Source organism: Phyllobates terribilis, unplaced genomic scaffold (assembly GCF_046119375.1).
Source record: "Phyllobates terribilis strain yellow unplaced genomic scaffold, ASM4611937v1 Scaffold_1__5_contigs__length_1240528914, whole genome shotgun sequence".
NCBI classification, from domain to species: domain Eukaryota; kingdom Metazoa; phylum Chordata; class Amphibia; order Anura; family Dendrobatidae; genus Phyllobates; species Phyllobates terribilis.
In genome coordinates, this window is record NW_027362761.1 from 66,695,048 (window position 1) to 66,718,979 (window position 23,932).

Below are 23,932 nucleotides of genomic sequence, written 5' to 3' on the forward strand. Positions count from 1 at the left end.
GTGTGCACATGGCCTAAGTCTCATTCAGACGTCTGTTTCTAACATGTGTGTTCACACCATGGTTTTCATGGATAGAACACGTACCCATTATAACCTATGGAGCTGTTCATCAGGAAGACCTGCATACTGTATGTCTGATGTAGTGCACAAATTAGTGCATGCGAGCAGTAAATGCATATGCGTGAAATGAAACACAAATGTAGCATACGTGCTGAATCCGGCATGTGCACCCTTCTGCCATGATCATTTTGCAGACAAGGAAGAGTGCTGCACCTTGCTCATTTACATTTCTGATCAAACCAGTTATATTGCTAGATCCTAGAATCTAAAAAAGTGTCGTCCCTCCCTGGCGTAGAGGAAGAGATAAAGAAGCCATAGTAATAAGTTTTATAGACAAGTGCTACCTTCATACTGGGGCCAAATATGCAAATTATAGTATAAAATGGCAACTAAATTCTTCTCTGCAGATTATGACTCTTTAAAGAGAACCAAATTTTTGCCTTAAAGTGTACTTTCCTGCACATAGTAGCAGGAATGGACATCGTAAAAAAAAAGTTTTCTCCACTCAAATTTTTTTATCATTTAACTAGGCAGTTGAAACTCCCTTTGAGGGCAGCGTGGTCACTTGAGATGTTGCCTCCTCCCTCACAGTAAGGGTAGGTGCCATTTTCTCCCCATTTGAAAAAAAAATGATACGATCTTTTGGCTTGGAGTGGGATCAGTTTTTCTTGGAGGTACAGAGAAAGATAAAAAAAAATTTGGATAGCACTCAATATAATAGTGCGCGAGCCTGTATACTTAGCCTTGGTTCTTGGTTGCTCCCGTGATGCTCTTCACTCTGATGCAGCTGTCCGCCTCCTCTCCTGTCACTTTTCTAACAGGAAGTTCCAGGAAGGAGGAGTTGTCACATGAGACAGATAAAGGATCACACAAGACTTTGTGTCACGTGACCACACCTTCCTTCAAGTACTTCCTGTTGGAAAAGCAAGAAGAGTGAGGAGCGTCGCGTTTCGGACCAAGATTTGGTAGTTAAAATGCTGGCACAGTTCCTGAACTCCATGGGCATCAGAACTGTGGGCATCTACTTTTCCCTCCATATGTCGCTGCCTTTTAATGATTTGGACAGCATCATAGTTGGATGAAAATACACACCAACTGAGCTGAACAAAAAGAAACGGCCAGTTAAAACACAAGAAAATTGGCATATTTGACGCTAGTAATTTCAGTGCCCAATATCTCCCTCCATAACAGAATGAAGAACAAAAAAGTTTATGTATATTCCTGCTCCTATATGGAGAAATGTACAGTTTATAAGGCAAAAATTGGTGAAAGGCCCTCTTTAAGACTTCCATACGTACCAGACTAAAGTCATCTGAACCTGACAGGAACGGCTGATTGTCCAATATATATATGGGGGACTACTCAGTCTCCCATGACAAATAGTTTTGGGTGAGAGAAGGATCTGACCTGTTGAATTTAATTGGCCAATCCTTTTTTGCTAGAGATGTCTGGCAGTGGCTTTCTCATTGAGAACACAGGTGCGCTTGGTCGACCCAAGCCTTCCTGCTGAACAATTATTCGACCAACAGTTATTTAATGTGTATGGTGACCTTTACTAACTCTCACAGAATAAGGATGTACATAATAACCTGCTGTGAATGACTGCTTTAAAACAGTTGCAGTATGCGTATGTGAACATGAACGTTCTACAAAGTACAACAATATGTTATATTATATTTCTGTGTGTCTAGGGGAGGAATTTTTTACGTTTTACCTAATGGTAAACACTGGTAAAGAACACTGGCAGAGAAACTCTTCTCCAAGGTGGCATGTTACTTCAACCTCTGATAACTTGAGAGAAGAGTAAGATGTTTAAATTTGTAACTTACCCCGAAGCACATTGGAAAGGGTATAATATACATGATCTGGTAGTTCTGCTTTAACGGGGTTGTCCAGTACTTTATATTAATGGATTATACTTGGGATAGGTCATCAATATCAGACCAGTGGGGATGTGGCACCCAACACTATAACCGATTATCTGTTCTCTGTGGCAGCGGCGTCCAGAAATGATCAGTTGTGGAACAGCACAGCTCCCTCAACTGTGTAGTGGGTGCGGCCGGGTACTGTTCATCTGCCCCCTTTCGAGTAAGTAGGGGTGGATCTGCAGTACCTTGCTGAGACCACTGTACAGGTGACTGAGCTAAGCTATTCTGCTCCACAACTGATCACTTCTGGATGCTGCCAAACAGCTAATCCATGGGGATGCCAGGTGTCACACGCCCACTCTTCTGATATTGATGTCCTATCCTAACGATAGACTATCAATGTTACGTACTAAACAACCCCTTTACAGGGATATTGACAGCTAATTCCTGCTGCCCAAACCGAGGACAGCATGAATCAGAGCCTAGTTGCATGACTGCAGAGAGGGGAAAATATAGTCTGAAGATCCCAAATCAAGTTTTCCCAGCATTTTTCCAGGTGACTGACAGGTGTCTCCCTATGTACACACATGGGAGAGACCTGTCAATCAACTAGAGCAACGTAAGGAGAATTTAGCCAGGGGTGACAGTGCTAGTGACATTCAAACTGTGGTCTTCGGCCAGATCTGTATCTTCTCTGAAATACAGGAGCGTTTCAGGGAAAAGTATACCTCGCAGTAATCATGCTGCCTGTGGTTTGGGCAGAATGAATCATAGACAGGCTCCCTTTAATGTTTGTGGGCTGGACACATATTTGTGAGATGTAGATTGTGAGCCCTCGGGGGCATGGTCCTCTCTCCTCATGTACCAGTCGGTGACTTGTATTGTTCATAGATTATTGTACTTGTTTTTTATTATGTATACCCCTTTTCACATGTAAAGTGCCATGGAATAAATGGCGCTATAATAATAAATAATAATGTCATGAAAGCTTATTGCATGTGATTACTGTATTTCATATGTTTAGCAGGTACATATGTCTTGACATATTTATATTCTCCAAGCTTACTAAAATCCCTAAGGCAATTGTAGGTTTGTGAACAATGTATTTGAGGTGTGACCATGAATTACTAATGGCGTCATAGCATTACTGACTCATGTTAGACTTTGCTGAAGATGTACAACTTCCGCTAGAACCTGATCTTGTATATCAGAGAGCTACTACATACAGTAAGGCCTTCTTAGATTTACTCTAACTCGGGTATGTACAACCTTTGCTTGAGTCAAGGGCCACATTGTAGTATTGTGCTATTTCAAGGTGCCACAATAAACCTAAACCGTTGTTTTAGGGAAGAATCACCCCATAGAAGCATTTCTGAGAGAATATGGCCCCTGCTCACCCATACTGTTTTAATACTGGTCTATAGGGCTGTCCATGTTTTTTCTTTGTATCTAGTATTTTAGTGGTGACCTCTTGATAATGCTATTAAAGGGAATGTGTCACCCCCTGGGCGATATCAGACCTCTACTATGGGCATACAGGTGATAGAAAAGTAAATCTATACATACCTGTATGGCCCATAGCAGAGGTCGGATTGCAGAGAAATCTGGTTTTATAAAGTCTGTTTTCCAGAGACTTAGTGTCCGGGCGACGCCACGCGAACTCCTGCTATCTGCTTACTATTCCCCTAAATCGCCACTTCTGTGCTAAATTACCATATTCCCCCCTCCCCTGCACGTCACAGGGCCCTGTGACTGGCCCTGCTCTGCCTCCCCTCCCATGCATGCGCAAAGCGCCGCTTCCGTGCTTTGTGTCCCTCCGGCCCCGTTTGGCAGCGTACTGCACCGCAGCCTTGTATAGCGCAAGCGGAGGTGAGTCACTGAGACTTCCGCTCCGCTGGCAGTACGCAGACAAACGGGGCTGGAGGCAAACAAAGCGTGCGCCATGGGAGTGGCGCTTTGCGCAGGAGGGGAGGCAGAACAGGGCACGTCACAGGGCCTGTCACAGGGCCCTGTGACGTGCAGGGGAGGGGGGAATATGGTAATTTAGCACAGAGGCGGCGATTTAGGGGAATAATAAGCAGATAGGAGAGGTTTGCTTAGCGTCCCCCGGACGCCAAGCCTCTGGCAAACAGACTTTATAAAACCAGATTTCTCTGCAATCAGACCTCTACTATGGGCCATACAGGTAAGTATACATTTACTTTTCTATACCCTGTATGCCCATAGTAGAGGTCTGATAACTCCAAAGTGGTGACAGATTCCCTTTAACAGAAACTATTCTTTATCACGGTGACTTGTGGCGTGATTGCATTTCTCAGAAAAGTTGTGCAGCAAAAAACTGTGCACACATATTGCAAAGCTGTGATTTTACTATATTAAAAAAAAAAAAAAAACTAAAAAAAATAATGGCCAGAGCACAGATAAGTTGCATGCAAATCACTGGTGGATGTAAGTTGCATTGAAGCCTATTTCCATAGAGAATCCAATACGTTTAGAAACATTTGCGACCTGTGACACCATTGGAGATTATTACATGCGATGTTGCTGTCCTATACTATGACTTGTGTCACGCAACACATGTCTTCATATAGCTCTAGCCTACTGGTGCCATACTTGCTGGTACTATTAAAGTGACATTTTTTTCCACTATATATATGTGCATGTAGTGAGAGAGTGTTAATATACTCCCCCACTTTCTCTGGGGTCCAGTGCTGTTCTGCTCCTCTTCTCAGTGATATCACTGTTCTTCAGACTCCTCAGGTCACAATGCGTGACCCTATGCACGGTGTGCCCAGAATGCTACCAATCAGTGGTGTGGGTTATACAGAGCTCAGCATTCAGAGAACTGCTAGATCTACAGCAGATAAACAGTGATTTTATCAAAGCTACAACAAGAAGCCGAGTATGTTACATATTGCTGGAATCAGGGTCTCAGGCCTCATATCATGCTACTTTCAGATTTTAAGTCATTATCCTAATGTAGCAGGTGCCATTTTTGACCATATCCTTTAAAGTGAACCTGTAATCAAATTTTAACATATGGAATTAGTGGTATGGCTATAAAAGCATTTGTCCCCCAATAAAAATGATCCTTTTCTTTGCATAGATCCAATGTGCTAGTCATGAGAAATCTAGTTAAACGTTGTATGGAAGTGTATGACTGGCACAGCGGATCTATACAAAGAAATATACTTTTATTGGGAGACAAATGCTTATATAGCCATACTACTAAATCTATATGTATAAACATGCTGACAAATTTAGAGGACCAGGTCAAAAGTGGACCTTTTTTTTTTGTTTTTATTTCCGCTGCTCCCCTGAGTATTGATTTTTTATTATTTTTTTTTAATCCGCCATATAGTTCCAGAGATATGATCCTTTTCATTTAGTGCTATTTTTTATGGGCTCTACCAAGAGGACATAGTTCACAGGGTGATAATGAGGAGCAGCCTAAAGAAGCCTCCCCAGAGGAGCCTGGGAGCCCATAAGCAATAGCAATAAATAAAAAGGCCTATATCTCGGAAACTGTATGGCAGATTTTTAAAAAAAATTAAATTTCAGTAGAGCAGAAGGAATAAAATAAGCAGAAAAACAGACTACTATGTCCTAGTGACAGGTCCTCATTAAGTGTAACTGTAGATATGCTCATAAGTTTCCAACCAATTGACTCCAACCACTTTGTCATCTGTTGGAGACGGGTAAGAGAGCTTTTTCAGAGATGATTATATACACCTATGTGTATCTAATCCCATACAAGAGCTAGTCATTAGAAATCAATGAAGAAGACTGGCAGTAAGGAGGAAACCATGTTCATACTGAAACACAGTTGGTCGCCCAGGCAAATGACTCTGTCCAGTAGTAGGACAAGGGCCAGAACCAGTGTCAGCAGAGGCCCAATGCCGCTCTTCAACCGCAGTTTTGTGCAGCCATCTTTTCAATACATTAAAGCTAATATTGAACTAAAACCAGAAACTGGCCATTAAATGTAAATTTTTAGATCATTTGTAATCTGTGGAAATGGCTGTCATAACTGATATTTTGCCGTAATTCTGAAATGGCTAAATTAAGCAAAGACTATTTTAATGATGACCAATACATTTTTCTACAGTGGTTGTTAAAATTCGATCCTATTTTGGCTAATCCTTTAATTATTAGATGGGTCCCTTAACTACAAGCTATTCAGTGTCGCCCTACTGAGACCCTTAATGATTATGTGGGAGATCTGGCAATAGTTTTTTGAAAACGCCATCATAAGCCCTATGAAATTGATGGTGGACTGTGTCCAGTGTCCCGGGAACCCAGTACATGGGGATGTTTTTCAGATCCTTGGTGTTTCCGGTGGTGCTGTGTCTGGTGCACTGATGCAGTGGTGTTCACATGGTTGTAAATGTGCAGGGGTGACTCCGGCAATTACTGTTCCCTCATAGCTGGATAGTCAGTAGCATACCCCAAGATGGTGATTGTAGGGAGGAAACAGGAGAAAGCAGTGGGCATGGTGTTGAACAGAAGTAAACGTTACTTTTAAGGCAGTAAGTTGATAACGACAGAATGGTTGTACAAATGCATGATGGTTACATGTTTTACCATCACAGAGACACATTGCTTGAGACAGGTTCCAGTGACAGCAGATAGCAGCAGAAATAGGCATGCGCTAGAGTATGTTCCAGGACAGTCTGTAGGAGCTGCTGGTTAATCTGGAAGACTAAACTAAACTCCTATTTTCCCAAATATCTTCTACTCTATATGGGGTTGCTACACCCCAGTGGGCTTCCAGATTCTAGTACCTTGTATTCTTCATTACATGTAGGTTGGCGATCAATTTCATCATCTGCTTCATGGCCTTCCTTTGGCTTCCCTGAATCCTAGCTGAGTTGGGTGCATCAGTGGATTAGGAGATTTCTCCTATTACAGGGTGAATCAGGAATACTGCACTACATTTTCTTCAGATGGCCCCGCTGTGTGTCCTACTGAAACAGGGAGAAAGCTGCTCTCCTACATCCTGGCTTTGGCTGCCTCACTGCTACTACTCTAACTAGCAACCTTGGTTGATGCATTTTATGAACTAAACTCCACCCCTGTAACTATTTCTTGAGTAGCAGCTAAGTGGTGGGGTTAACCCTTTAGTGTGTGCATACTACACATTAAAAACAGTACAGAATTTTAAGTATTTAAAGGCATATTTCAGGTATAATCCACATTATAAAAACATTAATGTAATCCCCAACTTTGGGGCTTTACATATGTAATCCAGGACAGAACAGGTCCTCTAAAGAGAGAGCTGTTCTTTAAAACATCTCTCCTTTCAGGCCATGAGAACGCCTTTATCTGATAGAATCAACCCCTTAAAGATGATGTACTGGGTGTCACTAACACTTGGCTAAACTGCTAGGTATCTCAGAGGCGCACGTAGAATATACAAGCAGTTTGTTACTCCTCAGAAGCCAGAATCTTGCATATACCATTGTTCTTTTTCAAAAAATTTGTGTATGGATAGTTATAAATCTCAGCTTGCGTGTGGCCTAATGACAAGCTGTGATCTAATGTGTGGCCTGTGCACCACTCCATAGGTAGTAAGAATAGATAAGAGCAGCGGTGCCCATCAGTGTCTCTCCAGCTGTTGCCAATCTCCAGCTGCGGCTGTCAGGGTATATTGTTTAAGTGGCCATAGACATGGCTGTAGCAACCGATAACAGGCAGCCAGGGAATTAATTATTGCATCTATGGTGACAAAGTAATTCTTTGGTCCTGGGCAAATGTATTCCTAGTTTGCACTTTTCATTTCTATGTAAATTTCTTTATAACCTATATGGTAATGAGCAATGGGAAATGCCAATTATTATATATATATTTCTGATGTACATATATGTTGTACAAATGAATTAATAAAGCTCAATAGCAATAATGAATGCAGCTCAGTAACCAGATTCTGTGGTTTGTAAAGAAATTGTGTTTAATGAATGGTTGTACAACCATGTAACGCGTTTCTATTTCATTTCTACCTGACATCTTGTTAATTTGTCGTTTTTGTTTTTCTTCAATGTTCCCCTTATGAAGCCTGTGGCTTTCGGGCAGTCTAATGACAAGGTGGCTTGGCTTTTGTTAGAACATGGGGTATCTTATTACACGATGAAGAGGGTCTCTTTAATAATTGATCCATTAGACAATAGGCGGCATGCTAGCTGGGCAGCAGGAGGAGGAGAATAGGCCGACACAGCCAGCAGCTGCTCTTTCCACAGCCCAGTAGCCGGACAGACCAGGCTGACGTTGGCTTCTTAATTATCTGGTTCCCCTTATTCTCTTTCCTATACATCTACTGTTTTTTTTTTCTTAATAACCACAAACAAACTGAATCAGTGCGTTATGAAATCTTTTATAACAAACTTTTTTTTTAGTTTGGTAGGCTTACTAAGTTTCAGGAGAACAAATTTGGCAAAGAAGTCTAGACACTTGGGGTTGAAGGCAGTAATCCATATTGTAAAATGGCTAACCACGGCCAGTTGTGCCACCCGATGTCCAAAACCTCTTTTTTGATCCTGACAAAATAGTAGTTTGTTTATATAAAAAAATATCCCTGAAGATTTATCTCGTCAAATCCAAAAATGAACTGGTGCAATAGACTGCATATATTCATCTTACAAAAGTAAAAGACAGCGTCCATGCCAGGGTGTTCAATTGCAAAAGAGGTGTTTATTTCGCCATCCCAAAACACACAACGTTTCGACCCTTTGTGGGTCTTTGTCAAGTACCCACACAGGGTCAAAACGTTGTGTGTTTTGGGATGGCGGAATAAACACCTCTTTTGCAATTGAACACCCTGGCATGGACGCTGTCTTTACTTTTGTATGCTGATGTTTCCTCGAGTGGGTTCCTTGAGGATTATGGACGTCGTCCCTTGCAGTAAGTGCTGCTGACCATCTTTCCTGTGCGTATATTCATCTGACAGCGGTCAATGGAGGTACATTATTTATAGCCACATATATGATTAGGTTAAGAAATTGAGACTTAATTGGTTAGTGTACAAATGTTTGGGTATTTTTTTTCGTAACGGACATCATTGACCTACTTTTATATTACAAGGTCTAAGCACGGAGTTTGTCAGCCTGTTAACCCGTATTATGTAAAGTGATATGCCCGTTTAAGCCTACTCGATCAGATTGGTAAATATGGCTTATATGCACTTTCTGTAATGGGTAATAGAGGGAAATAAAATAATTCGGTAAGTGAAAAGGAGGCGAAGTAGCAGCAGGCGTGCTGTGCTTGTATAGATCACCTGTTGAGGAGAGCTGGGTGTTCAAGTCCCCTCCCTCCGCGCGCTCAGCTCTCATTCATCTGTGCTGTTTGCTGAAATGACAGCCCTCTTTTGTGTGAGGGTAATTTGTTTATCTACTGCGTGCAGCTCCCACTGCTTCCTCTTTTCTATCCTGCTTCCCTCCGGCTCTCTCTCTTTCTCTCTTCTCTCTCTTTTGGAAATCTGCTTCTCATGCTAGAGGCCTACATGGCAGCTTGTCGTCTCCGCCACCCTCAGTCACGGCTGGACCGTGCTGTCACCTCGTCTGAAGACTTGCCAGGGACACGCAACTTGTAAAAGGTACTATAGCTCGGAGTTTGATGGCAGTCATACACCCAACTGCTTTACAGCAGGCGCAGGGTAGCTCTGCCTCCTTCTTCTTCTTCCTTCCGATACTTTTTTTTAGTCGATGTATCTAAACCTGTCGACCTTTTTTTACTTTCGACGCATAATGTACTTTCTACCGCCGCTTCTTGCTGCGTATTGAATCACGAAGGTTAATACGCTGGCTTCACAAATGAAATAAATATATGTTTCCTGTTTGGTAAGTATGACATGATTGCCCTGTGTGCTACGTTCCTACTCATTTGTGCTCTGTGTACTGGCAATTCTAGTAAGAGACACATTAAAGTGAGCCATTCTAGAATACATTTGACGCAGGTCGTTGGGCCCCCGAGTGAAATGTCATGAAAAGGTGTTAACGCCACGTTATGAAGGGTGGTGAGGAAGTAAAGGGAATATGTTGGCTGCAAAGATTATTAAGGGAGAATATTAGTATGTGTATCTTACACTTGATAGGTTCGATTGCTTATTTCTTATTTGTGTGCCAAGAAAGTGGGAAAATGTAACATCTACAGTAAACTGAAGAAACAATATATCGGCCTAGTTGCATGCATCACCAACATGACTGAGTCCCAGGTTAGCCTATTATATATATATATATATATATATATATATATATATATATATATATATATATATATATATATATATACATCATCAACATGACTAACAGAGTTCCTAGGATAGTCTATTATGCAGCATCAACCACATTACGTTCATCGAAATTTGCATAAATGTCATTTTTATTAGTTTTTACTTTGAATTTTCTTAAGTAGATTTTTATGTCGCCTTTTATAAAATGGCATAAGGCTTAATGATGGGGTGTATTCAGTTGTTTTTTTATTGCAGCCTAATTTTTTTTTAATTAACATTTTTATTACTAATAATATAATTATGTTTAATTATATATATATATATATATATATATATATGTGTGTATGTATATGTGTGTATGTATAGCATGTGTGTGTGTATATATATATATGTATGTATGTGTGTGTGTATACGGCATACCGGTATACAATATTATATATATATATATATATATATATATATATATATATATATATATATATATATATATATATATATATATATATACAGTACAGACCAAAAGTTTGGACACACCTTGTCATTTAAAGATTTTTCTATATTTTCATGACTATGAAAATTGTACATTCACACTGAAGGCATCAAAACTATGAATTAACACATGTGGAATTATATACTTAATAAAAAAGTGTGAAACAACTGAAAATATGTCTTATATTCTAGGTTCTTCAAAGTAGCCACCTTTTGCTTTGATGACTGCTTTGCACACTCTTATCATTCTCTTGATGAGCTTCAAGAGGTAGTCACCGGAAATAGTCTTCAAACAATCATGAAGGAGTTCCCAGAGATTCTTAGCACTTGTTGGCCCTTTTGCCTTCACTCTGCGGTCCAGCTCACCCCAAACCATCTCGATTGAGTTCAGGTCTGGTGACTGTGGAGGCCAGGTCATCTGGCGTAGCACCCCATCACTCTCCTTCTTGGTCAAATAGCCCTTACACACCCTGGAGGTGTGTTTGGGGTCATTGTCCTGTTGAAAAATAAATGATGGTCCAACTAAACGCAAACCGGATGGAATAACATGTCGCTGCAAGATGCTGTGGTAGCCATGCTGGTTCAGTATGCCTTCAATTTTGAATAAATCCCCAACAGTGTCACCAGCAAAGCACTCCCACACCATCACACCTCCTCCTCCATGCTACACGGTGGGAACCAGGCATGTAGAGTCCATCCGTTCACCTTTTCTGCGTCGCACAAAGACACGGTGGTTGGAACCAAAGATCTCAAATTTGGACTCATCAGACCAAAGCACAGATTTTCACTGGTCTAATGTCCATTTCTTGTGTTCTTTAGCCCAAACAAGTCTCTTCTGCTTGTTGCCTGTCCTTAGCAGTGGTTTCCTAGCAGCTATTTTACCATGAAGGCCTGCTGCACAAAGTCTCCTCTTAACAGTTGCTGAAGAGATGTGTCTGCTGCTAGAACTCTGTGTGGCATTGACCTGGTCTCTAATCTGAGCTGCTGTTAACCTGCTATTTCTGAGGCTGGTGACTCGGATAAACTTATCCTCAGAAGCAGAGGTGACTCTTCGTCTTCCTTTCCTGGGTCGGTCCTCATGTGAGCCAGTTTATTTGTAGCGCTTGATGGTTTTTGCAACTGCACTTGGGGACACTTTCAAAGTTTTCCCAATTTTTCGCACTGACTGACCTTCATTTCTTAAACTAATGATGGCCACTGTTTTTTCTTTACTTAGCTGCTTTTTTCTTTCCATAATACAAATTCTAACAGTCTATTCAGTAGGAATATCAGCTGTGTATCCACCAGACTTCTGCACAACATAACTGATGGTCCCAACCCCATTTATAAGGCAAGAAATCCCACTTATTAAACCTGACAGGGCACACAGGTGAAGTGAAAACCATTTCCGGTGACTACCTCTTGAAGCTCATCAAGAGAATGCCAAGAGTGTGCAAAGCAGTCATCAAAGCAAAAGGTGGCTACTTTGAAGAACCTAGAATATAAGGCATATTTTCAGTTGTTTCACACTTTTTTGTTAAGTATATAATTCCACATGTGTTAATTCATAGTTTTGATGCCTTCAGTGTGAATGTACAATTTTCATAGTCATGAAAATACAGAAAAATCTTTAAATGAGAAGGTGTGTCCAAACTTTTGGTCTGTACTGTATATATCTATATCTATCTATCTATCTATCTATCTATCTATATATATATATATATATATATTTATATATATATTTTTTTTTTGTTGTTGTTTTTTTGTTTTATTTAGGTTTCCTGCTCACCTTTGACAGACTGTATAACAATTTTTGGAAACTGATTAGTAAACATTTGTCAATTGATTTGATTATGTGAAAGTCCAAGTTGACAAAACAGTTGGCAGTCATTGAGGGCCTTTGGGCGTGCAGCCGGAGGAACTTTTGCTTATTTGTCTGACAAATCAGTTTGCTCATCTGAATTTTTTTCTAAGGGCATTTTTTATGTGGATTTTGTGTGTATGGAGTGTTTTTCCCCCTGCTTCTATTGATTCAGTTGTCAATTGTCAATGTGGGGCTTTTTTTTCCAGGAAGAAATGCTTCAAGAAATTACACATTGCTGTTTTTTTTCTATGCTGAAGAAAAAAAATGTTGAAAAAAATAGCACCATGTGCCTATTCAGACAGAGTTTTGAAGTAGAAACTGCTCCGGAATTCACATTTAAAAACCCCATTTGGATATGTGCACATGATATGTTTTTGAAGCGTTTCTTTTAACCTAAAGTGTGTGTTTTCTTTTTCTTTAGCATCTTTTTTTGTTTTCTGAGCACTTTTTTGGCTTTTTTTTATTGCATTTTGTATCTTTTTAGGTGTTTTTTTTTTTTACTGCTATTTTCCAGACTATTTTTAAATCCATTGAGCGCAATGAAGAAACCATTACCACCTTCCTGGTGTCTTTAGAACCTTCCTATTGACTTCTCTTGGGCTATGTGCCCACGATGCTGAAATGAAGCGGAAAATTTCTGCTTCATTTCTGCATGTCCTTGCCCGGAAAAACGTGTGTGGAGTTTGACACGCGTTTTTCGCCCGTTTTTGAAGCGTTTTGCACATGCGGAATTGCCTTGCGTTTTTCTAATGCACAAATAATGGACATGCTGCGGAATTTTCCGCACATCAAAAACGCTGCGGAAAATTTTGCAGCATGGGCATTGAAATTGCGGATTTACATTGGGGACCATGGGGGAAGGATTACCAAGCGTTTTACAAGCGTTTACACTGCAAAAATTCCGCAGCATAAACGCTTGAAAAACGCATATTGGGAATGGACCCTTACAAAGTATAGAGCATCTTCAGAGCAGAAAAATGCTTGAAGAATGATCAGGTCACCTCTTTTAACCGCTTGGCATCTTTGCAAACCTGAAGCAGTTAAAAGGTGCTTTAAAAGGCTGAACATATGAACAGCAAGTTGTATCTTTATAGAATTGCATGTGTTCTTCTTTTGGTGCTTTTTCATGCGGTTTTTGATGCAGAATCCACCTGAATAGACGTGGTGTGTACCATGTTCTTGGAAATCTACACCTCTCTTGCCTTTTCTTTTTACAGTCGCTTACGACAGGCACAAATTATATTTTGCTATCTGTCGTTTCCTCTCTCCTCCCTTTAGCTGAATTTCCCCCTGGTAGGCACTCACTGAGATTAGTACATGACTCTGCCTAGGAAGAAAATCAGAGGTAAATATATACACATAATTTGATTTAATATATAACAAATTCATATTTTTTTTTCTTTAGTAGATGAATAAGAGAATGTAGACATTTTCTAAAACTCTTGTCACTGCTGCCCTCTTCAGATGTTGCCACCTCTACTTCTTATGGGCAACAAACTCTCCTGATTTCTACAATATACCTGATCCATATTATATTTTATTTAGCTTTTTTTTTTCTACAAGAATTTGTGATGTAACCAGGGCCAGACTGGGACTAAAATTCACCCCTGGCATTTAAAGGCCCACTTGTTGCGGGGTGAATGTGTAATAACTTTGTGCACCTGTATGTTACAAGAATTGAGGTGAGTGTAACACGACTATATAACATATAGTCACAGCTGTGTCCAGTATTACAGCTCAGTCCTATTTATTGCTCTTAGTTGCCAGACCTACTTTACATACAGAGCTGGGTCTCATAGATAATGAAAAGGATTCTGTGCTCTCCATAATGCTGCGGATTCTTCATATAGCTTCAGATCCCCCCTGAACTAATATTGATCACCTATTCTACAGATAGGCGATCAGTTCCAAGCTCTTGATCATCACTTTAAAGTTTAGAGTAATAAAATATAACTGAATGCACCTAAACCACCCCAGAAAATAATAAAAGCTTTTTACTGCTTTACAAAGTCATAAATTAACATGAAAAGCACAACAGTGCAAAGAACAGTTATAAATAAAAATGGTTAGCGCAATGAAAATTAAAGCACCACTCCAGCGGTTTTATTCCTTTGTTATATTTTACCGCTAAAGCGTTGCGGTAATCTTAGATCCCTGACCTGAGTCTTCTACTCCCCAGCCAACGTCTTCATCTGTTCTCAGCGCTGCTCCGGTCGGTCTGCAGCAGTTTGTGACTTGGTGGATCGCTCCACTGTTTTCTGGATGAGTTGGAGGTCACTACTGAATGTAGGTCTATGAGGCCAGAACGAGGCGAGAACAAGGCTCTCATAGATTTTCACTGAGCACTTGTGACAGTTACCTTTGACTTGCGGTCTGTTAGAAGTTGCGGGCACAAAATGATGCTGCGGCAATGGATTGGCGCCGGGAAGAGCAGAAGACGGCAGCTGTTAAGTATAATGCAAGGGGCAGGAAACTTAGAATAGTGGCACCACTCCAGCGCTGCAATAAAAGAAACACCAGAGTGGTGCTTTAATGCAGCTTACCAGTAGTTATAACTGACATGTTATCTTTATTCGCCCAATACAATGGTGACAATACCAAATGTATATACTACATTTATTATGTACAATTTTTTAGTAAAATATTTTTTCTCACCGATTTCTGAGACCCATAACTTTTTTTTTAATTTTTTTTTTATGGGGAATAGATTCGGGAAGCTGTAGTTTTTACTGGTGCTAATTTTGGGTACATACCACTTAGGGTACGTGAGAATGACATTTTTTGGGGGCAGATTCCGCCATGGAAAATACTCCGATGAATGAACATATGTATTTATATAAAAAAAATGACTTGCTGTGCACATGTTCAGGCTTTTGAGCATCTTTTAACCACTTCAGGTTTCTAAAACACCAAGTGGTTAAAAGAAGTGACCGGTCCATTCTTCTGGTGTTTTCCACTCGGAAGACGCTGCGTACTTTACAATACAGGACAATAGGAAGGCTTGGAAGTCTCGGACGTCTTTTGTATTGTTTTTCCATCGCTTTTGTTTAAAAACGCAAGCTGTTTTCTCGTTATTCAATGGAGAGAAAAAAACACACGGAAAATGACATTAAAAAAGACGTGACAAAAAACAACGGGAAAACACTACAAAAAAAATGAAGATGGCCAAAACCATAGGAAAAATACCCGGGAAGCGACTGTAACACTACACAGAAGATAGTTCAAGAAAAAAATGCCATGGTTTGTAGCATCTTCTGCTTGAAAAACTTGGCGGTTTTGCTTGAGTTTAAAATATCTTGTGTACCCTTAAAATGATTTTCCAGTTTTGGAAACCCATTCCCTACATTGTTTTTGTTTGTTTGAGAAACAAACTGTGCTTTACTCACTTTCCCCAGGTCTGCTATTGTATTGTAACCAATCAAGGACCTCAGTAGCTAACTGATTGGCTCAGCGCTGTTGATGTGATGTCAGAGAGTCAGACAATTATAGACACCAGGCACAACAGCAGTTTGTATGTTTTATAACAAAAAGGACATATCAGACATCAAGAGGATATGAGCAGCCAGCCTCATGTAAGGGGGTACTTACATGAATACATCACCAGAACCACCACCAGTACATTAATACATCACTAGAACTAAGTTTTGAGTATTTGAGTAGAATTTGGAAAGATTCTGCTCAGTTTCTTCTTCAAAACATAAGTGTGAAAATGTGCTAATTTACACTGAGTTTTTGGAGCAGAATAAAAATTCTCATAATCAGAACCACAGTCGGTACATGAATGCAGCGCTAGAACCACTGTCAGTACATTAATACAGTGTCAGACCCACCATCAGTACATTAATAAACACCCAAGCTTAGCCCGATTTACTGCATGAGCCTACAACTTACAGTATGTCTTTAAGCACTGTAAGGAGATACTGCGAGTTGTTAATTCCTAATCAGACTGCGGACCATACAGGATTAATTCCTAATCAGACTGCGGACCATAAAGGAACCGCAGTCCTGATGAGATGCAGGCTGTAACACAAATAAATATTTACATCCAGGTACCTTTATAGGTGACATTTTCTCTGATTGGAGTCGTTTCCATCCCTTTTCTCTCCATGAAGTACAGACACCATGATGAGATTTCACGCTCAGAGGTAGTCTCTACAGACTTCCCTCTTCTCCATCTTCAGCAGCATTACCTGACAATGTGCCCTTAAAACTAAACTGCCCCATAAATATAAATATCTCCCATGCTGCGCCCCTAAATAAATAATTGCTGTGCTTCCTTCATAAAATATCTGAACCCACACACACTGCCCTTCTCCAGAATATCCCCCCTCACATTGCCCCTGTGAAAAATATCTCCCCACACTGCCCTTCTCCATAATATTCTCCCGACACTGCCCCTCTGCAAAATGTTCCCCCATACTGACCCTCTCCATAATATCCCCCCACAATGCCCCTCTCCAAAATATCCCCCCATGCTGCCCCTCTGCTAAATATCACTCAAACATACACACTTCCCCTCTGAGTAAAGTACCCCCCACTGCCTCTCGCAAAACTGTGCCCCCTTTCACATTTGTTCCCCCATTATGTGTCGAAATCCTTTCCCACACTCATCCACATTGATACAACATTTAATCTTTAGCTCCTTGATGGAGCACTTACCGGTGCCTGATGTGTTTCTGCTGCGCCAGCAGCAATGTGATGACATCAGCAGCATGCTGATCTCATCACGCTGCTGCACGTCGGGGTAGGGGCTGACTAGCGCTCCTCTGCCCCAGTCCCGGCATCACACTGTTCAAATGTATTAGTGTCTGAAAGATTAATTATAGGAAGGAGGGAGCGGCGTCTCCTGAACATCTCAGTGGGCCTGATATAGAGGCTCGATTTATGGTCACCACCAATCTATATTCAGCAGCATGCACGCCAGGCAGCATTAGCTTGCTTTGCGCTACGATCGCGCTGCACAACTGAAATCAGCAGGGCCAAGGGGCTGCACAGAACAGCACAGCGCACCGTCCCCTGGTCCTGCTAGTTATAACTGTGCAGCGCAATCATGTGCGCAAGGCAAGCTAATGAGAGTGGAGGTGACCATAGATCAAGCCTAGATGGCCACTGCGGCCCGGAATGTAACCCTATCCGTTAGCATTGACATGCTCCTTAGGCCTCCTTCACACGTCACTATAAAACATGTACCTAAAAAAAACGGTACCGGTGAAATCAGTGTGTCCGTTTTTACTATCGGTGTGTCCTCAGTGTTTTTCCGGTGTGAATAAAAAAATAAATTACCAAGCTTCTCCCATACTTTGCAATGTTGAACAATGACGGCACACAGATGCCACGGACCCATACTCTTGTATTGGCCCTTGTCATCCATGCGGCTGGTAAAGTGGGAACACTTGGATGTAATTTTTCTGCCTATATGGGCACAAAGTCTGTGTGCTTTTTGTGGAGAAGATTTCCCTGTCGTCATACCGGTAATGGTGGACTCTGAGTGTCACTACTGTAGGGGGGAGCGATTGGGGCTATATGTGGCTCGTGACCATCTGCGTTAAATGTGGCTCTCAAAGTAAGAAAGGTTGGGGACGACGGGTATAGAATAATATGATGGTATAAACTTCTGTTAATGCGACATTCCCATTTTAGTTCATTTTTTTACGACCTCTAAGATGAAGGAGAAATAGGGCTAATTGTGAGTTTGTGGCACATAATCCTTGATTTTCATGGTCCACATGAAGTGCTTCTCCGCCTGAAAAGCTGCCTGGCGCTATGCACCACATTACATTCTGATGCCGGCTGGCATTGGGATAGAAGGAGCAATATTGTGTAATGTGCACTGCTGGGTGTGTAACATCCTAACGCTGGCACGTGTCTGGGCATGTGTGCTAGCTACATCTCTGATAACAAGAGAAGGCAGGGAACAGGACACTTAAGTAACATAGTCTGATTGATCATGGTTTGGGAAGAATTGGAGTAGTCTAAAGTGGTTTACTGAAGCGTTTTTATTCCATGTAGTGTGGACGTCCGTAGCTTGTCCTGCTGAAAGTATATTTCTCAATAGACAGAGGGCCCAATTTATCAAGATTGGTGTTGTTCACACTAGTCTTGCTGAGATGTGCTGGAGTAAGGGCGTATGCCTCTAAATGAATCAGGAGTGTCGGGCGAAGGCATACATCTCTGTGTGCACAATGCCACAAATCCTACTCCAGTCCCTGCTGGAGTAAGATTTGTGGTGGACCAAACGCTGCCGCTTGTCATGAATTTGACGGGGCAGGGTGAAAATGGCATGAGAATGCCAAAAGTCACAAAATTTTAGCGCGGCCTTGAATTGCCGAAAAATGATGCGAGTTTTTAAAGCTTTTTACTCAAGAATACAGAATGTGTATGCACCATGCCCCCATTGTAATTGATGAAGTTAAATATGGCAGTGCAATAGGGTGTCAGAAGCATGCCACGTTAATTCAGACCACAAATTGAACTCCTACATTAATTTAGAACCCACATCAGATGCATATACTTAAATGGCTTGCCCCCTTTTAAGTAATTTTAGCCCATAGATTCAGTGATGTATAACAAAACTGATCTTTACTTTCCTTGCCACTGCTTCTGTCTCTGCTAATCGGCTGCAACGTTGATGTCACTTCGACAGAGCTGCAGCCAATCACTGAACACAGCGGCTTGTGCTGTCTACATGGGTAGAGCTGGGGCAGCGCTGTCGACGTAGGCAGTTTCAGAGGGGGAAGTAAAGCTCAATTTTTCTTTTTTTATAAATCACTGTGCCTAAGGACTAAGGTTAATTCAAAGGAGACAATCCCTTTAATATACTTTTTCATTTTCTCTGCCTCTTCGCTCCTGCGCTCTTCTTCAGGCCAAGTCCGGACCCCATGTGTTGGCGCCTGGAGCTGTAGAAGGCACAGAGGCAAAGAAGGTAAATAATATCAGCTGTTCTCTATTGAAATATTCCAATAATTGCCTCGCAGTGGCAGATTAAATAATAGTCAAATAGTAGTCAACTTGGGCAACCATGGATCCCTGACAGCTAGCATAACTACTGAAGTTTTAGCCCTTTCTTGCCATGGGCAATTTTAGTTCTTTCCTCTCCTTTCTTCCAAAGTCATAATTTTTTAGTTATTTATACATAGTAGTTGTATAGGGGCTTGGTATTTTTTTGCAAGACAAGTTGTGAGTTTGAATAACACCATACAATCTATTGGAAAAAAAAATTGACATGGTGGGGAAGAAAAGCAATACCGCCATTTGTATTTTGGCTTTTGTCTTCATGACGTTCAGTCTGTGGTAAAATTGCTCTGGCAACATGATTCTTCAGGTCTGTGCGATTTAAGTGATAACAAACTTGCATAGATTTTTTTATATTTTAGCGGCAAAAAATATAAACAAATTTTGATTTATGTCACCATTTACTGAGCCCCATAATTTTTTTTTTTTAAATTTCCCATCGATGGACATTTGATCCTGTTTCCCATCGGACCTGTTTGATCTCTCGTACTATTGATAGTAATACTTCAGCATTTCAGTGGATAGTGAAATTTACAATCTTTAATGAATCCACAGGCTGGACTCTATAGAAATGCAAAAATGGCGGTGACCAGTGTTGGATTGGAGAACACAGGGCCCAGCAGAGAACATCATTCTTGGGGCCCTCCATCCCATTTACTATAGAAATAAGAAAGGTTAAAGGACAGCGCTGTATACATTAAGATAAAGCATGTGAAACTAAATATCAGATATTTCTTTAATTTTTCTTATCACTTTATGGACTGCATTGGATTTGATGGACTATGTTGGACCAACATGTGATCTAGATGGGTAATAAAATGATCAAAGGGGGGTAGTGTAGGGTAATACTTTGTTTGTTTGTTTTATAAAGTATTTTGTTCTCTGTAACTGTCACTCAAGGTGTACAGACTAAGTGCAACATGAAGGGAAGGGGGGAAAGGGGGCCCAGATTCTAGGGAAAAGGGGGTAGTGGAGACCTCCTCGGCTGACCTATATCACCCTGTTTCCCCTAACGTCCTTATATTGGTTCCGCCCCAGTCGCCGCACAGGAACCTCGCCCTGTATTTCCCTGGCATTTGGCCCTGGCTAGGGAAGGGAGAGGATGAGCGCTAGTCGATCCCCACTAACATCCAAAGACAAGAAGGGGGAACAAACAAGGGAAGATAGCTTAGCTTTAGTCGACTTCAGAGAGATGAACACACATCCTCTTAGCACCAGAGAGGAAGAAGTACTACACTAGCTCCAAGCCTTCACAAGGGGTAATGTGAGTATTGCCGACACCTCCCTCTAGCAAACAGCCGGTATTTATACACTCAGGCCAGGGTGTTACTTAGCAAGAGGAAGGTACCTGCTGGGTCCTAGAGAGACAGCTTCAAAGAAGGTGTCTGTAATGCCAAACGAAGAGATCTCCTGAAACCAACTGCAGGGCGACTGTCTGTCACTTCTGCCACACCCATGACAGTAACACTTTATTATAGCATTAGTAATGGAGGTATCTGACAGATGCCTTTAAATTATCATCGCTGGGGCTTATTGTAAGCCAGCATTGTTTTGTTACCTCAAAAATTGACCCCCTCACTATTAATTCACTGCCTAATGCACCATGTGATCTGGGACCAGTTGGTTACGCCCAGAAACAGACCATCCAATGTGATAGTCTGTGCCGGATGGCTGTAAGCTATTATCTTTAGATTAAGAAGTAACCAGCCTCTAAGGACCTTCCTATACCAAGAGGATCCGTTTTCTCTTGTTGGTTTTGCATTGATTGGTTAGGAAAATGTGCGGACCCACATAAAAAATATGAAAATAAGTAAATTATGTTGTTTCATATGTCGACATAAAGTATTCTCATGTGTTAGCTTGAAAACGTAGCGAGGGGTTAAGACGGTAAAAATGACCTATTTCTATTCTAAAGAAATAGAAATAAATGGCCCCAATATAGTGGATACAGATTGCTTGATTCTGCATAAATAAATAGAAGGCAAAAATGAAACTCGCTCCTCTCATTCTACAAAACCAAAAAAGGTAAAAATGACAGCAGTAAACTGATACTATAAGGATGGGAAGGTCCATGGACATTGGTCCTTTCACACCCTAAAAACAGCAGCCAGCAGTAACCCCAGTGATGGCCTGACACATTTAATGATCTAATTCTGAGGATATTCCAGCTGTTCTCAATAACCCTGTGTTTGGGTAGTTAAAGAGTTTATCTAGAAAGTTTTTAGGCCCATAGTAAAAAACAAACAGGCAGGTAGTTACTAACTGGGTTAGGGAGCTGGCTGTCAGTCAGCGTGATGTCGGCAGGGCAGAGCGGATGGTAAAGAGCTGCTCCTCCGACGTGATGTCAGCGGAAGCCGCAGAATCACCGGCAGATAGTGACCGCTGTGTGCCGGCAGATAAGGTTTGGCCTTAAATAATGGACATAGTAATAATTTACACCATTTTTCCATCAAGTAAATAATAACTCGCTGTGATCCTCACCTAGTATACCTTGGTCTCATGATAGTGAACTGCACATGGAATCAGCGTTTACAAGCAGTTACAGCACAAGCACTAGATTTCCATACAGAGTTTCAAGTAATTACAGCGCAATGTGGAAATTCCACTTTGCGTCAATTCCTTGTGACGTTGTTCACTGTAGATTTAACCCTTTGCATTGCATAGGGTAAAATACGCAGCAAAATCTGCATGTAAGCAGTGCTTTTATTGGCAACACAGATCAAAGTAGGATATGTGGTCCGGAAAAAAAAAACAGGTTTAAAAAGCATATTCACTTTAATGGATCCGTGATCTATCTGCAAAAATGATGGATAGCACACTTACCAGAAAATCTGATGTGTGTAAGAGTCCTTATTGATGGAGATGGGGGATGGGAGGGGGCCACTAACCAGTTATGGCTTTATTGATATAGAAAGAGAACTTTCACTAACTCTCCACCATTATAGACTATTCATGAAAATTTATGTTTCTCAATCACCTATTAGGGCATAACTGATTGAGGGCCCATAGCTCAACCCCCACAGCTGTCAGTAAGTGTGAGTGTGTACGTGTGTATCCAGAGTGTTTGTGTACATGTGTATAAGGAGTGTGAATGTTTATGCTCATGGATAATGTGTGTATAACTGTCAGTGTGAGTGTGGGGGCCCTCATTCAATAAGGATGATACCGGGGTTGTGGGATGGGCGCCCCAGTCACTCATAAATGATCACCAATATCACCCCTCACTGAATGAGGACCCCCTCACTCACACTGATAGCTAAAAACAGGTCTGTGGAGTCGGAGTCGTGTCCATTTTGGTGGAGTTGGTATAAAATGGACCGACTCCAACTCCTAAAATATATAATAAATTGGGTACAATAGTTCAATGCAGTTTGTGGGGAATATTTTTTCATAAGAATTTGGGAAAGTTATGAAATGTCCTATAAATGTCTGTCCTATTCCTGATCTAAGGGTCTAGACTTTTAGCTGAGATGAATCTATGCTACAGTAAATTTATCACTTAAACATGAGCCGTGTGTGAGGGAGTCGTGGAGTCTGAGTTGGTGTAAGGGAAATTGAGGAGTTGGAGTTGGAGGTTTGGCTTACCGACTCCACAGCCCTGGCTATAAACACATTATACATAAGCATACCTCCCAACTTTTGAAGAACAGAAAGAGGGACAGATGTTGCGGACCTGCAAATATTGGCCACGCCCTTTGCCACACCCCAGTCCACGCCCATTTACCATTTCTTTCTCGCCTGGCAGGAGGAGTTGTCATAGGGGCACTAGCAGTGAGGGAAATTCAGCAGACACCCGAGACTGCAGGTTGTAGACCCAAATCCAGGACTGGCCACTGTATCCAGAACAGTTGGGACTAGAGATGAGCGGATGGATTCACGGGTCTCTGGTCCAGCGTTCAGGTCAGTGCTACCTGGCGGCTGGATGGGAGGCCACGAATCTCGCCGTCCCTGGCGGCTTTTGATCACCCAGGGCAGTGTAACGTCATCTGTGCGTCCTGCTCATCTCTAGTTGTGGATTATTTTTTGTTCTTTCATTCACAGTTGGAGCAGCCAGAACTTTCTCATCTGTATGTTGCGTCACTATACGACATCCGGCTTTTTGGTGTCTGTAAGGCTGTGTTCACACGTTGCAGAAATACTGTGTTTTTGTTTTCTGCAGGATTTGCACCAAACTACACAATAAAAATCTTCTCTAATTATTTCTGCATTTTTTAGGCCCTTTCCCCCTTATTTGATGCATTTTTGGTGCAGATGTGAAGCCGCGTTTTTTAATTGCTTTTTATAGTACAGAAAAGCTTTGATTCTTAATAAAGTTTCTGCAGTTTTTTACCCTGGTTTTTTTTTAGGATCCAAATAGAAGACAAGAAAAAAAGCACCGAAACTGCACAATTCAGTGGCGTCCTTAGACTACAGGGGGCGCAGTTCTCATGAAATCAC

The 23,932-nt window shown here is 41.3% G+C and overlaps 1 protein-coding gene across 4 annotated transcripts in view; it reads left to right on the plus strand.

Moving 5' to 3' along the window:
* PTBP3 (polypyrimidine tract binding protein 3) overlaps window positions 1-23,932 on the plus strand; it is a 163,396-nt gene that overhangs the window by 61,533 nt on the left and 77,931 nt on the right. Inside the window, exon 1 of one of the 4 annotated variants that reach the window (XM_073663725.1) lies at window positions 9,305-9,516. The exons of the other annotated variants lie outside the window; for them this stretch is intronic. The gene's annotated coding sequence lies outside the window, so the exon portion shown is untranslated. Of the gene's footprint in view, window positions 1-9,304; window positions 9,517-23,932 lie in introns of those variants that run through there. 4 annotated transcript variants of the gene reach the window in all.